We start from the raw sequence: 16,469 nt of genomic DNA on the forward strand, positions 1-16,469 counted from the left end.
TTTTCCGGACGAGGATGCAGAGGCTCAGAGGCTGAGGACGGTCTTGCCCGTAGTGTCAGGACGGGTCAGGGGCTGAGTGGGACCAGAGTCGCAGACCCAACGGACAGAATGTTCAAAAAAGCCAGCTCAGCAAGACCAGTTCTCCAGCTTCTCTCTCTCCTGCCACCTCCCCACCCCCCGAGGGGCTGTTGGGGCGGAGGGAGGGAGGCGTCATTCCAAAATCTTTGCTGCCTATGGTTGAAAACCACTGGCATTCTCAGTGGCCTCCCTGGTGGGGAGGGACCTTTTCTATGCCGCCCAGTTCAGTTACTCACTGACTTCTTGGGTCTTTGGGGATATTCCTCCAAGTACTCATTCATTCATAAAATCATAAAGGAACAGCTGCTCTGTGCCTGCCATGTGCTGAGTGCTATGAAAGGTAAGCCATTATTAAGCTCCTCTTGTATGCTAGGTATTGTGGATGCAGGATGAAGGTGAACCGGTCCTTGGCCCCAAGGGTCTGGGAAGAGGGACCCGGAGGAGAGTGACCAGCGCTGTGGGGAGATCGGCCCCCCTCCCCCCCCAGCGGGAGCCCACAAAGGGCCCGTGCTCGCCTCCACTGCACTGGTGGGGACAGCTTTTGATGCGGGGGAGGGGAGGGGAAGAGGTGGGAGGGAAGGGTAAGAGGTTGTGATAAGAAGCTCGGTACCACTGACGGCGCTAATGTCCTTGCCGATGGCCGGGTGGAACCGCATGTCAGCGCGGGGGTGTGGCGATGCGCTCTTGAAACTCCATCGTTGGCTTCCATGCAGGGTCTCTGGGCCTCCAGGAGCTGACTGCCCAGTGCGGTTCCTGCACTGGAACAGGCCGAGAGTTCTCTCTGTCCACGTGGTCTCGTAGTGGAATGGGGGGGCGGTGCCCACTGGGCCCCTGGCCTCCCTCCCCGAGCAGACTGGGATGATGGAGGTGGTCCCAGAAACAAGCCGGCCCTTCTAGCTGGTGGGCTGACATGGGGAGGAATCCAAGGCACCTCCAAGAGCGGACAAAAGCTAAAGTACCCTGGGGGGAGAGGGGGCACTCCCTATTCTTTAATGCCATTCAGTTTTCCCTGGCAGCCGCTGCTGCTGCTGGGTCAGGTAGCACAGGGCTGGTGGCTTTTATCCCATCCGAGGTATTGCTGAGTGAGGCCCGAATCCTTGCTGCAGCCCCAGAACTTTCAGGAGGACCGTGATCTGAACAACTGGTTCAGGTAGCTGGCCTGGGGTTTCTCTAGGGCAGGAGGGGCATCGGTCGGTGAGAAGTGAGGTGTTGCAGAATTTGGACTCAAGGCCAGACCTTGATAATGTTGACTTACTTGCCTCCATGCCATCCATCCCCTCTCGTCTCAGTTGCCCTATAATCTTTAGTGGCTTCCCATTGCCAAAGGCAACATTTCCCAAAGTCACTTCCAGGGAACAGGCGTTCCATGAGGAAAGGGTTCCATGGCCACCCAAGATTGGGAAATAATTTGTCTCTCTGCCCCCAACTTTTTCTTGGCGAATCGGAGAGCGGGCAAGCACATTAAAGGCCCCACGATTTAAAATGTAAACCTCTCAGATGGAATCCAGCAGTGGGTGGGTTGGTTGTATTTTGTTTTTTGGGTTTTTTTGGCTTGTTACCCGTGGACATCAGGTGGAACCAGCATTTGGTGGAACCAGCATTTGGTGGAATGCCGTGTGGGAAATGACGAGTATGTGCAGTCTGGCCCTGAGTCCTGGGCCCCTTCCCCTTCTGCTCCCACTGTCTCACCCCACAAACCACTGAATTCCCCTACCGCTCTGTTCTTTCCCACACGTGGACCTTCTTCTCTGTGGTGCCTTCCACTGGGGAAGCTCTCCCCTCATTTCCTCCTGCCAAGATCTTACCTTTCTTCCAGAAAAAGTGGAAGTGCTCCTCCTCCAAGAAGTCGTCACGAATCCCCCACGCTCTGTCTTGTTCTCTCCCCTTCCCATGATGCTCACATCATTCTGCTTTGCTTCCGTGATCGCTGTGTTTTTCTGATCGTGTCTTTGAGGTTCTCCTTCAGTCATTCATTCCACAGATTGCTGCGTAGTGTCTCCCGTGGGCCTGTCGTGGGAGCTGCGTTCGTGAGCTGGGACCGTCTGGTACTGGCTTTCGTGGGGCCCGTGGTTCCGAGCCCAGTGCCTGATTCCCCCCTCCCCACCCCACTCCCAGGCCTTCAGGGGATGCTCGGTGCTTTATTCTTTGCCTTCTGGGTTAGGGCCCTGGTTTAGTTCCCTCCTGGGGCGTCTTAACCACCCATTCAGTGGCTCAGAACAACACAGAGGATTATCTTTCCGATCTGTAGCTCCTAAATCCAAAATGGCACTGGGCTGGAATCGAGGTGTGCGCAGGCCTATGGAACTCTCTGGAAGCTCGAGGGGGAAAAATGCATGGCCTTGCCTTTCCAGCTGCTGGAGGTATGGCATCCCATGGCTCAGGCTCCTTCCTCCATCTTCACGCCAGCCGCACAGCCCCTCTCTGGCCCTGTCGCCGTCCCCAACTCTATCTGACTTGGACTCATCTGCCCTTCCAAGGACACTTGTGATGGCACTGTGCTCACTTGGATAACCCAGGATCATCTCCCCATCTCAAGGTCACTCTTAGCAACCTCATTCCCCTCTGCCACATAAAGTGACGTCATCATCTGGTTCTGGGGTTTAGGACGGGGACATCTTTGGAGGGGCGCTATTCTGCCCACCACAGACCCCTTCTCGTCTTCTTCCACCCCACAGGGGAGATTCGCAGGGAGAATGGCTACCGTTCCTGTGACTCCATCTCGGAGAAGGTCTCAGCTGTTCCTGGCATTCGCTCCTGCCAGGGGTGCCAGACCCCCTCCCTGGGGGCTGTTTCTGGGTCTACTGTCTTTGGGTTTTATCTCCAACCCCAGCTGGAGGGCTGGGCTGCATGGAGCCATATGCACACCCCCCTCGGCCCCCTGAAGGCCAGGGTTGGGAACTGGAGGGCAGCTCCCCCTGGCTCCTGCTCCTAGGTATGAGAGCCAGGAGGGATGTAGCCTGCGGGCAGGGTGTGCCCGTGGGTGTGTTTAAGGTTGGGGAGGAGCTCGACTTCAATTTTAGGTGGTCTCTTGGCCTGGAGCCTCCAGCGTGCCCTGTGGGAGGAGAGCGGGGTTCAGAACTCCCCAGGACCAGGAGCTGACAGAATAACCTAGTGGTTACTTCCGAGCAGGGCTGTAGTCAGCAGAATACTGGTCCCTTAAAACGTCTACGTCCTAATCCCCGGAATCTGTGAATATGGCACCTTACATGGAAAAGGGGACTTGGTGCCTGTGATTAAGGGTAGAGACCTTGAGAGGGGGAGATCAGCCTGGATTATCCAGGTGAGCCCACTGTCCTCCCAGGAGTCCTTCAAAGCAGAATCTTCCCTGGCTGTGTCAGGGAGAGGAGACGTGGAAGAAGAGGAAGAGGTGACAGAAGGATGTGCCCCACCAGTGTGGGCTTTGCAGAAGGAGGAGGGGGGCCAGTGTGCCAGGGAACACAGCAGTTGCCAGAAGATGACCTTCACTGATGGGCAGCAAAGAGATGGGACCTCAGTTTTCACGGCAAGGAAATGGATTCTCCCCCATAGCCTCTGGCAAGGATGCAGCCCTGCCCACACCTTGATTTTTGCCTGCTCACAGTTGACCTGGACTGGGTAGGGAGTGAGAAAAGGGAGGGGTCTCTGGGAGAGCGGTGTGAAGGACGAGTTGGGGGTGTGCTGGACAAGGGGAATGGGGTGGTCAGGGAGCAGCACATGCAAGGACGCTGGAGGGAGGGAGGGAGGGTAGGGGTGGAAGTGGGGATGGGAAGAAGGTGGGAGAAGGGGCCAGAGGATGCACAGGCCAGCTGGGTCTCCTGGGCCACTGTCCGCACTATGGGCTTTATTCATAGTTTCGTCGGAACCCTTCAGCAGGGTGGAGGGAGGAGACCAGGTCTGTGTCTTGAAAAGATCCCTCTGGCGTCTGCGCTGTGAGTGGGGCACGGGGAATGGGCTTGATGAGAGGAGGGCCTTGGATGGCTATTGGCAAGTCCAGGTTGGGGGGCAGTGAGGAAGTGCTGGTGAATTTGAGGGTACCATTGGGGGTTAAGCATGCAGGACTAGTGACAGAACGTGGCAGATCAGAGCCTGCACAGGAAGGTTCGGGCCAGATCCTGGCGCTAATGCTGTCCAGCTGTGTGATTTTAGGCAAGTTTCTTAACCTTTCCGCGCCTCAGTTTCCCCATCTGTAAAATGGGACAGATGGCAGGTCTAGGGTGGCACCTGGGATTCTGCCTCTTTAGCAAGCTGCCAGGTGGGGCCAGTGCTCCTGGCCCAGGCACCTCACCTTGAATAATAGAGGCACGGATCCCCAAGGATAGGTAGGGGTGGGGTGCATCTCCCAGCTCTGCCTGCCTCTGGTCCCTTCGGGTATTTTGCATTTGATCTGACTCCTCTACCCCCCACCCTGCACCTCTAGCCACTTGGTTCCTGCAGGTGCAGCCCAGCTCCTGTTCTTCTCTATGCAGCTGAAACCAGGTGGGGCTTTTTGAAAGTGAAATTTACCAGGTTTTGTAGGGAAAACCAAACCAGCCTGAAAAACAGGCAGGTTTAGAAATGGAAAGGTTTCAGGCCACTATGTTTTTATTTTGAGGCCATCAAGGTCGGGCCCCAGGCCTCTGGTTGCACAGCTCATTACCCTGTGGACACCTTGCTCTGCCTCGAACATGCTGGGGAACCCCACCCAAAAGCCCCCCTTCCAGTCCCCGGGCTTCCCCCTCCCACTCTCCCCTCTCTGACGCCCCTTCTCTTCCAGGCCAGGGCCAGTTCCCCAGGGGCAGCAGGAACTGATGGGCCATCCAGGGTCTGGGCCCATGGCCAGCAGGGATCGGGGGTGCCCCAGTATCCAGGGGGTCAGCCTTCTTGGGGCTGTCTTATTGCTAAAGGGGAAGGGCCTGTGTGAATTGGCAATGGTGCTGGGCAACAGGGGGCCTGGGGCCAATGGGGAGATGGCAGAGGGGGAGTAAAGAGCAAGGCCAGAGGCGAGGGCCGGGCCAGGGGCATGGGACCGGGCCAGCTTCCGGGGACCACAGTGTTACACAGGTGAAGCTCAGGGCCCCAGAAGCCACCTCTCTCTAGTTTATGGGAAGGTGGGGTTGTCTCCCAAACTGGAGCACCAGCTCCCAGAGGGTATTCGGGGGCCAGGTCAGCTCTCTGACACACAGTTGGTGCTCGACGCCCTCGTGGAGTGGTCGGAGTGGTCGGGAATCAGCTGACCCCGAATCAGCTCCTGCCCGGCCACGAGATGCTACGCTGGGCAGGTCCTTCTCCTCTCTGAGATTAGTTTCCGGGGTAGTAGGGTCTCACAGGACTGTTGGCTTCAACAACTAATGTTGTTACTTCTACAACACGTGTGCACGGCCCTGGCCCCATTTTCTGGGCGCTTGTAAAGCCATGCATGACATCATAGGCAAAAAAAATTCCCCACTGTCTCTGCCAGAGAAGGCTGGCCACAGCGGCCTGGGGGCATCGCGGTGGATGGTGGGGGATGGCGCTCAGAAGTGCCCCCACCTGGACTCGGCCTCTGCCCCTTTCCCCACACCGCACACCCGAGCGAGGCCCCCAGGTCCTCTACTCTCCCAGGGTATCCTGGCTGAGGTCCCAGCGCCCCCTGGTGGCAGCCGTGGATTTACAAGGTTTACTGTGAAAATTCTTTCTTGAGCACCTATTATTGACAGGTGTGGTTTTGTACGGTTGCTTTATTTTTCTCTCTCCCTTCATGTATACATAAAGAATACAGAATCAAATATAAAGTCCATATTCAAATGTTACCAGCTATGTCAATATTCTCCTTTACAGCCCCACTCAGATTCAGAATCCAATCCAGACATCGCATTTAGCCACTATGTCTCATGAGTCTCCCTATTCTGGAACATTCCACAGCTCTTCTTTCTCTTTCATGCAGAGTCCAGACCAGTTGTTTTGTAGAAAGTCCCTCAGTTTGGGTTTATTCGACGTGTCCTCATGATTTGATTCAGATTATGGACTTTCAGTAGAAAGACCACAGATTCGTGATATGGTGTCCTTCTCAGCACAATAGGTTATTTCTATTTTACAGATGGGCAGCCTGTGGCCCAGAGAGGGGAAGAGAACTGGGGACACAGTGAAGCGCAAATATCCTCTCGGCACTTAGTTGCTGTGTGACCTCGGGTGGGTGACTGAACCTCTCTGAGCTGCAGTTTCCTCATCTGTAATATGGGGTAGTGATCTGGCCCCAGAGGGCTGGCAGTGACATAAAGGAGGAGATGTGTGACTGGGGTGGGTGGGGGGTGATACCCAGTACCATGGCTTCCCTATTCTTCTCTGCACCCCCCCTCACCCTCTCCTTTAGCACTAAGACCCATCTCCCAGCTCTGCCTGCCTCTGGTCCCTTCCGGTATTTTGCATTTGATCTGACTCCTCTACCCCCCACCCTGCACCTCTAGCCACTTGGTTCCTGCAGGTGCAGCCCAGCTCCTGTTCTTCTCTATGCAGCTGAAACCAGGTGGGGCTTTCTGAAAGTGAAATTTACCAGGTTTTGTAGGGAAAACCAAACCAGCCTGAAAAACAGGCAGGTTTAGAAATGGAAAGGTTTCGGGCTTTGACTGACTCAGGACGTGGTGGCAGGAAGTGAAGTGTGAGAATTCAGGCTCCCTTCAGCGGAGCCCGCCCCCAAGACCCTGGAGAGAGAGCAGGGCCTGGACATACAGCGCCCCCAGAGTCCATAATTATCAATGAGATGAGTGGGCAGTCAGAAGGGGAAAACCCAGGCTAGGGACCCAGAATTTCCCCCACACTTTGCAGGCCTGAACCTTCGCACCCCCACCCCGCTCCACCTGTAGGTGTCCAAGCACACTTGGTGAAATGCTGTGGGTCAGGCAGGTCCCTGTCCCTAGAGAGGCTCCCAGGAGCTCCCTGGTTTACGTGAAAAGAATGAGATCCTGCTGGAGGGAGGAGGCAGGGTGTGGGTGGGTGAAGAGGGTGTCCTCAAGGCCTGGGGCTCTGGATTAAGTGAGAAAGGCACATAAGTGCCATGGGACTGGTGGTGCAAATGTCAAGTTATGTTTATTTCTCATTTATATGGTGACATTTCAGACGTGCAAAAAAAGAAAAAAAAGAATGTAATCAAGACTCCATATATCCACCTCCCAGCCACACTGGCCTCCTTCTGCTCTCTGACCATAACAGAAGTATTCATTCATTAGTGTTCACTGTTCCCTTGGCTAGAGAGGAGAGGAGAGAAGCCCCTTAAACCAGCCAGGCCTCTCCCCTGTGGGGAAAGGGTGCGGAGATGGCTTCTGTTTTCTCCCCAAACCAAGAAAGCCCAGGGCAGGGATTTGGCTCCCTGGGTGCCTGGGTGGCTCAGTTAAGTGTCTGCCTTGTGCTTGGGTCATGATCCCAGGGTCCTGGGATCGAGTCCCATATTGGGCTCCCTGCTCAGTGGGGTGTCTGCTTCTCCCTCTCCCTCTGCCCGTCCCCCTTGCTCATGCTCTCTCTCTCAAATAAATAAATAAATAAATAAATAAATAATCTTAAAAAAAAAATTAATTAGGGCGCCTGGGTAGCTCAGTTGGTTAAGCAACTGCCTTCGGCTCAGGTCATGATCCTGGAGTCCCTGGATCAAGTCCAGCATCGGGCTCCCTGCTCGGCAGGGAGTCTGCTTCTCCCTCTGACCCTCCCCCTTCTCATGTGCTCTCTCTCTCAAATAAATAAATAAAATCTTAAAAAATAATAAATTAATTTTAAAAAATTTCCTTTAAGAGGGTGCCTGGGGTGGCTTAGTTGGTTGAGCATCTGACTCTTGGTTTTGGCTCAGGTCATGATCTCAGGGTCTTGGGATCAAGCCCCACAACAGGCTTCACACTGTGTGGAGTCTGCTTGGGATTCTCTCCTTCTCCTGCTCCCTCTGCCCCTCCCCCCACTTGCATGCTCTTTCTCTCACTCTCTAAAATAAAATAAATAAAGTCTTAAAAAAAAAAGGCTCCCTTTAGAAATTGAAAAGGCAAGCCATAGAAGGGGAGAAGATATTTGCAGTGCATTTATTCACCAAAGGGTTTGTATCCAGAATATATAAAGAGTTCCCACACATCAATAAGAAAAGTCAGACAATCCAATTTAAAAAAAAAAATACACAAAAGTCCTGACTGAGCATCTTATACAATATCCAAATGGCTAATAAACATGTGAAAAGATACCCAACATCATTACTCCCCAGAGAAATGCAAAATAAAGGATACAATGAAATACTACTGCACACGCAGCACCATGGCTGAAATTTTTAAAACTGACACTACCAAATGTTGACAAGGATGGGGAGCAACTGGAACATTTATACACTGCAGTAAAGGGTCAGTACAGTTTAGAAAACAATGGAGATTCTATCAAAGCTGAGCATGCACGTACTTTATGACCCAGCAATTCCACCTCTGTGTGGAGTCCAACAGAAATGTGTATATTTGTGCACCAAAATATATGTATAGGGCTGTTCCTAGTGGCATTATTCATAATGATCAGAAGTGGAAACAACCCTAAGGTCCATCAAGAGTAGAATAGATAAATCAATTGTGCATATTCACGTGATGCAGCATTACGCAGCAATGAACTTGAATGAATGGTTGCCATTTGCAACAATGTGGGTGATTCTCACAATATAATGTTGAGTTAAAGAAGAGAGTTGCAAGAGTATAGAGATGGTTCTACCTATGTAAAGCTCAAAAGCTGACAAGACAATTCTATGGTGGAGAAGTCGGGTTAGTGGGTGCCTTTTGTATGTAGAGCGTGAGAAGGCGCTGGCGGGGGGTGCTGGGTGCTGGCAATGTCTTGTTTCTTGATCTAGGTGCTGGCTGGGAGACATGTTCCCACTGGAAAAATTCAGTGGGTATGCACTTGTGATGTGTGCACTTTTCTATAGAGCATGTTAGACCACAACAAACAAATTTACTAGAAATTTGTATTGCTGGGTCCATGCCAGAGGCCAGGTAGGAGGCAACTGAATTAATTAATCCAGGGGAGAGAGGATGGGGACTGGGACCAGGTGGAGGAGGTGAGGGGGGCGGACATTGGTCCAAAGAGGCCAAGAGAGTTTGCTGATGGGTTGGATGAGAGTGTGAGGGGAGAGAGTCAGGGCAGAGCCCCGGTTTTGGGCTGAGTTATGGAAGGCTGGAGTTGCCATCACCCTCCCCCCGCAGGTGGAGCAGGTTTGAGGCAGGTGTGAAATCAGGTGTTTCTGTCCTGATTCTCTTCTAAAACTTGAGGCTCTGTCTCAAGCCTGATGCTGACAATGAGTGGAGACCAGGCCTCCTGAGACCCAAGGGGTAGGAGAGATGCGTGTCTGGGATCAGCCTGGTCTCACCAATTTATCCCACCCTTCAGGATGGAGTTCGGAGGGACACCTGCAAGGAAGGGCCCAACCACTCCTACAACAAGACTGCTGGGAGGTGCTGTTACCGCTGCCCCGTGGGTGAGTGCGGGTGCTGGGGAGGGACAAGGGGGGATTTTTGTCCTCAAATTATAAAACTCCGGGGTGATTGGTGAGTGGGCAAGATGGAAGCCCACATTGTCATCGTCATGTTGGCTATAGATTTCTGAAGGTTTTGGTTTTAGTTACTGGCTGGCCCCTTATGAACACTTACCATACATACACTGGTCTGAGACCTTCAGATACATTGCGTGAGCTCATCAGTATCCTTTATTAATCCTATTTTGTAGATGAGGCTGTCAGGGTGCTGTAAGGTTAGGTAACTGGCCCAAGGTCACAGGGCTGGGAAATGATGGAGCTGGCCAGGTCTGGAGTCCAGGGTCCTGTGATCCCAAAGCCTGGGCTCTCGACACCCCTGACTGCCCCTCGTTTCTGAGTCTGGAAGCCCTTTGCGGTCCTCATCTTTTCCAGCCCAGAACATGTGTTTATCTCTGGGCCACCTGAACTATAGATCTCTCTGGAACCAGGCTCCCTGCTCCAAGCCCATTCCTGGAAGGCTCACCCAGCCCCAGCACCATGATTGGCTCTGAGTAGATTATCAGCCTGCCCATCCTCACTTGGCCGGTGCTGCTCAGGCCCGAAGAACGGGGTGGTGGGGCACTGTCATCCTCGTGGTTGTTATCAGAATTTCCAAGGCACATCCAGGGCCCTTCTCTGGGTGGGGCACGAGATAGAGCTGGACTGTGGTCTCTGACCTCTGGCGCAGACTTGAGCAGGAAAGACGCTAATTCTGGCCGTGGAGGGTGTGAGGACTACCTCGTGCTTGGAGGCCACTGGAAGTGGGGGGGTGGTGACGTTCAGGATAGGTAGGGGGCCCACCTACCCATCCTCTCAGCCTCCAGCATTGCTCTCTGGAGGGTGGTGCCGGGACATGATGCGCAAAGTCACCAAGGGTAAGTGGCCGGAGCTGAGTGGGAGCCCCGGGCTGTCCCTAGACTTGCAGCCTTTCTGCTCTACCATGAGGGCAGACCGAGCCCAAGCTCAGGCCCCCAAGGACCCAGAACAACATTTTGGGGAAGAATTTGATATTTTCTATTTCCAAAAATGATTCAAAGTTGTCATGGTAGGGAAAAAAGTAGAACTTTATTGGATTTTCTCGCCTTTATTTTATGGTTTAGTGTGGGTTTTGCGTATCAGGTGGGTGTCTGTGCTTTCTTCAATGCCTGGGACTCCAGTGCCTGACTGGCCAGCACTGGGCGTGCGGTGCGGGGGGTTGGGGACACATCCACAACTGACATTTGTTTCCAGACCATTCTGGAGGCTAGAAAGTCCAAGATGAAGTTTCCAGCAGGGTTCGGTTTCTGGTGAGAAGTCTCCTCTTCTTGGCTTGCAGACAGCCCCTTGTCGTGGCTGAAGGAGAGAGAGGGGTGGGGGAGAAGGAAAGAGAGAGAGAGCAAGAAAAGAGATATATTTTTCTTTTTCTCTTCTAAGGGCCACCAGTCCTATCGGATCAGGGCTCCACCCTCATGACCTCATTTATGCTTAATTACCTCCTAAAGACCCTATCTCCAAATAAAGCCACATTGGGGGTGAGGGCTTCAGCATATGGATTTGAGGGGGACGCAGTTAGGCCACAGCACCGTCCCCCTCCCACCTGGCCCCATCCACCCACTGCTCCCAACCACCTATCCTGTGCTCTTCCACCCATCCATCCAACAACTGTTTATTGCTCCATCTTATCGTGAGGTCACTTGTCACCTTTCCCAGCCTTTTCCCCTTGGCCTTTCTTCCGTGCTTTCAAGTCTCTGGGCCTTTGACATGGCTGTCTGCCCTGGGATGCCCTCCCCCACCGCCACCACCTCCGGCAGTGCTGGTACCCCTTCCTCCAGGAAGCCTTCCCTCACCGGCCCAGTGCTGGGGGGCGGCTTGCACACCGCTTCTCCCCAGGACAACCGCAGTCAGGGCCCTGGAGTGGTGGGGCCCTCAGGGCTCTGTGACTTTCCATAGGACCCATAATCCCAGCTGCAGGAAGAAAGACAGCCACTTCCTTCCCCCGCCCTCCAACTCCTTCACCCCTGCCTGGCTGGGTCCCCACACAGTGAAGTGGGTGGACGCAGAGTGACGTGTGCGTCCCCAGCGCCCTCCACTTAGATGCTGTGACTTGGGAAGAGAAGGGCTGCCGTCCCCCCACCTTCTTGCTCCATGGCCCAGTGACTGGGGGTGGCTGAGCGCCTCTTGCTGGTGTGGTGGGTGGGGCATTTTGCTGGAGTTTTATTGACCCCGTGCTTCCGTGCTTCCGGCAAGCAAGAGGAAAAAAGAAAAACCCACAAAAACTCCTTTCTCGGTCTCTGGGGGAAATTTCTGACATTTTGCCCGCCCTCTGCAATCAGCGCTCAGCTCAGCTGTGTGGCAGTGTTGGCCCGGGGTGGGTTCCTAGAGGAAGGAAACTGGGAGACCTTTGAGATTGAGACGTTTAGACATCACTGAATCTCTCCTCTCACCCAGCCTGTAATGCCCTTGGTAACGTCCTTGACAGCTCCTCCCCAGCCCTCTGCTTACACACCCTCAGTGACAGGGAGCTCACTCACTGCTTCATAACAAGGACAACAATTATCGCTGATGGAGCATGCTCTATGTCAGCCACAGTGCTAACCCTTCACCTACATTATCTCATTGAACCCTGATAGGAAACCCAGAGAGGAAACTTGGAGTTGGCAAGGTTCAGAGATTTTCCCACGGTCACGTGCTAGTAAGTAGCCAGCAAGGGCCACACTGGAGCCCCCACTGGCTCACTCAGAACATCTGAGTCTGGCTAATTCAGAAACCTGAGCCCTTCCCCCTTACCTGGTGCTGATCCACAAGGCAGAGCATGTCAGTGAAGAGCCCATGTGGGGGCTACAGACCTTTTCCTATTCTGCCCCTTACTTCCTGGATCACCCTCCCCTTAGTGCCCAGACTCACTCCCCAGAGTGGGAGGAGGGGAGCCTGCAGATGTGTGAGGGCTGCCTTGGTGCGGGAGGACCCTGTGAAGCCAGGCCCCAGGTTAGGCAGAGAGCATGGCTTGCTTGGGGCCTGCTGAGTGGACCTCATCTTGTCCCAGGAGCTGAGGGATTCTCCACGGGCTATGAGCAGGAAGGAGGAGGAGGAGGAGGCTTCCTTGGCCCTCCGGCCCTTGGCCAAGCTTGGTGGGGGGCCCACAGTTCCTTTCCCAGTCTGTTCTCCCTTGGTCACCAAGAGGGACACATGGCCAACATTTTTCAGTTCTAATTCCAGAGCCTAAGAAGAAAGCATCCAATGGTGCAGAGGCCCAGATGTCCACCTCTGCTCTGGCTCCCCCCGGCCCTGGACCACTGCTGGAGGGAGGGGTGACTGAGGGAGCAATTCTCCAAGAAGGCCAGCCTGTGGGCTGGGAAGCCCTTCAAAAACGTGTCTGCTGCCCCAGGCTGTTCGAATTTGGGGTGGTGCTGCTGGGAGCCATGGGGACACACTCCAAGGGCACCTCACCTGACTGGAGCATGCAGGGGTCTTCCTTGACGAGATGGCATCTAAAGGAGTCCTGGGGATGAGCAGGAGTTGGCCAGGCCAAGGTGGGGAGGGGGCATGCTCTGAGCAGAGGCACAGAACGTGCATAGCCCTGGGGGGAGCAGGATGGGCCGCTGGAGAATCGGGTGGGTTCCATTTGGGAGAAGCCCAAGCCCAGGGTGTGCATGGGGAGCAGGGCAGAGCAGGCTGGAGGGGCTGGCGGCCCGACTAAGTGCAGAGCAGTTCTCAGCGTGGGAGTTTCTTTGGCCAAAGCAGCTGGGGCTGGGTTGCCTGACGCTGTGCCAGAGGTGAGAGGCGGCGCGGGAATGTTCGCACAAACTTTGAGAACATCTGGAGTCAGCAAAGCGCCCTGAGACTGAGGGGGTGGGGCCGGAGACAGAGCAGGGCAGAGGGCCCCATTCTAGCACCACTTCTGCAGACCCCGAGCCTTTCTCAACCATTTTTGTTTCTGATTTTGAAAGTGATTCCATGCAGAAGATCTGCGTGGAAAATGGACAAAGAAGAAAACAGGAATGAATCAACGCTCATAACTCTTTGGCTCTGTCTGCTTCCAGCCCCCGTGGCCTTTCTGTTCTTGGCACAAGCCACATTTGTTCTGCCCTCAGGGCCTTTGCACAGGAGGTTCCCTCTGCCTGGAGTGCTCGTCCCACAGCCCTCTGCGCAGCTGCCACCTTCGGGCCTCGGGGACTCGGCCTCCCCGATCCCCCTCCCTGGAGCTCTCCCTCCTCCCCCTCTGCCTTCTCTCTTGGCTCCTGCTTTATTTTCTTCAAAGTTTGTATGCACACTGGAAACCGGCTTGCTCATTTCTTTCTTGTACTTGCTTGCCTCTCTTCCCCCAGGCCCGAGGATCAGCTCCTCCGGAGCAGGGACCTCACCCTCTCCAATCTCTAAGTCAGAGCCTGGCACAAAAGTGGTGGTCAATAAATGTGAGTTGAGTGAAAATATAATCCCACCACCAAATGAGTCACTTGAGTCCTTGAATGGATTTCCTGCATCATGGGCTTTCTAGAGTTCACCCCAAACAGCCCCTGGTGCTGAGAGGTGATTTTAAAGGGATCCAGAGAGGGGAACTGGATGGGGTCAGAAGATCAGGAAAATTCCACCAGTGGATGGGATTTCAGCCTGACCTGGTTGGATACAGAGGGTTCCCAGTGGGTAAAAAGGGAGATGGATAGGGAACACAGCCTGGGCGAAGAACATTTGTATTCATTCCCTAGAGCTGCCATCAATGAAGTACCACAAACTGAGCGGCGGACACAACAGAAATGGGTTGTCTCATAGTTCTGGAGGCTGGAAGTCCAAGACCAATGTGCTGGCACGGCCATGCTCCCTCAGAAGGCTCTGGGGAAGGTTCTCACCTGTATCCCAGCTTCTGGTAGTTCCTTGGCTGGTGGCAGCATGACTCCAGTCTTTACCTGGCTGTGTTCCTGGATACACGTGTGGCTCGTATCCAAATGTCCCCTTTTTATAAGGACGTCGGTCATCTTGGATTAGGGCCCACCCCAATGACTGCATTTTAATTTAATTACCTCTGTAAGGATCGTGTCTTCAAATAAGATCACATTCTGAGATACCGGGGGTTAGGGTTTCAGCATGTCTCTTTTGGGGGACAAAATTCAACCCATTACAACCTTCCAGGACATAGGAGGGGTGTCAGAGTAAAGACCAAGGTACTCAGTGGTGGCTGCAGCATAGAGCCCACGAAATGAGCCATGTACTGTAAGGCCAGAACAGGAGTCGGAGCCAGAGGGAGGCCTGGGAATGCGAGGCTGGGTCCATACTGATTGGGTGGTCAGAGCACGTATTGATCAGATATATGTGTCAGGCCCTGTGTGAGGGGAATCATTGGTGAGCAGAAAAGAAAAGATTCAGCCTTGAGGAGCTGACAGTCATGGGAGGAATTCAGATACTAAGACAATTTATCCCACAAATAAGTGTGATTACACATCTAGATTAAATAGATTACAGCAGAGTTAGGTATAGGAGGGCGAGGCACATGATCTCTGATGGTTTGTAACAGGGGTCCTGACCAAGTTGCTGACAAAATGACACCTTGACAATGATGTGAAGGCTGAGCAAGAGTTTATGAGGGGAAAGGCGAGAGGCGCATTCCTGGCAAAGGGCCAGCTTGTGCAAAGGGCCTGGGGCCAGAAGGGAGCACAGCCTCTTTGGGGGACATGGAGATTCCACACCAGAATTAGACAGTAAGGAGGCTGTAGGTAGGCAGAACCTCCTTAACCATGGTAAGGACCTAGGGCTCTATTGCGGGAGCCATGAGATGCCTTTGAAAATTTTAGGCAAGGGCTAATGGGGTCACATTTACCTCTCTGAAAGACCACTGGGGAGCTACCAAAATTTTCTGAGTTAGAGGATGCCAGCCATCAAGCTAGTATTTCTGAGAGGTTCTTACATGTTTTTCTAGAGCAGGAGCTTATCTTGGGGTCCACGGACTCCCAAGTGTCCATGGGTAGATTTCAGGGGGCCTAAACCTGAATGAGTTCACTCCTTTTCATCAGCCTCTAACTAAAATGCCCTGTATGAATTCCTTCCATTATGAATTAAGACAACAAAGCAATGATATCGTAGTGTCTGCAGCTTTTCCAACAGTAGAAATCAGATATTCTCAGGATATCACGAAATACTGTTTATGCTCATCAGTACTTTGAAACTATGATATTCATTAGATTTTATTTAATGAGTTTACAAAGAATCACATATATTGCTATCTCATAGATTATTTTAATGCTTTGATAACCGTGCTCTCACATAGCTAGGTTCCTTGGTAACCCGATGTATTTTATTTTATGCACTTAGAAACATGATTCCAAGCGGTGTCCCATGTTTCCCCAGAATGACTAGGCGGCACAAAGAATGTTGAGGACCCATGGTTTAGCCTAACTTATTTATGTCCAAAGTTAGGGTAGAGAAATAACTGGCTCGATAACAAAGAAGACGGTGGCGCCATAAATTCAGTTTGGACGTCCTCAGGAGTTCTTTTCTCTCTGTCCTGGACTCTACTTGTGTCTGAATCGCCTCCTTCTCAGGCACGCCGTGGCCACGCTGCACCTGCCACGATCCCACAGCCTTGGGTTTAAACTGCCCTTTACACCAGGAATCCGACAACAAAGACAGGGGGCCTTAACTGGTAGATTTTGTGAAACTCTCAGAGATGGGGCTCATTGGCTGGCACGGGTCATGTGTCTCTGAACCAATCGTCGTGGTGAGGAAGATGTGCTCTGATTGGCTTATTTGGGGCACGTGTCCATCCGGAAGGACGAGGTATTCTGATTGGCCTATCTGGGTCATGTGCTCATCCTGAAGGCTGAAGGATGAGGTATTCTGATTGGCTTATCTGGCTCACGTGCCCATCCGGGCCTCAAGCAGTGCGTGGTAGGCATCCCGGCTAGAATCGTCACTGACGCGAGAGCTGGGCGGGCAGGCGAAGGTGCTCTACCTCTTTGCCCCACAGTTTGGT

At 53.2% G+C, this 16,469-nt stretch overlaps 1 long non-coding RNA gene across 1 annotated transcript; it reads right to left on the reverse strand.

Annotated features, from left to right (window-relative positions):
* Positions 1-10,575: 10,575 nt before the first annotated feature.
* Positions 10,576-13,192, reverse strand: LOC110574677. The gene is made up of 2 exons (XR_002479976.1): positions 12,956-13,192; positions 10,576-10,861 (listed from the first exon to the last, which is right to left on the reverse strand). It is a non-coding gene; the product is annotated as an uncharacterized LOC110574677 (long non-coding RNA).
* Positions 13,193-16,469: the final 3,277 nt, after the last annotated feature.

This window comes from Neomonachus schauinslandi, chromosome 4 (genome assembly GCF_002201575.2).
Source record: "Neomonachus schauinslandi chromosome 4, ASM220157v2, whole genome shotgun sequence".
In the NCBI taxonomy this organism is placed as follows: Eukaryota; Metazoa; Chordata; class Mammalia; order Carnivora; family Phocidae; genus Neomonachus; species Neomonachus schauinslandi.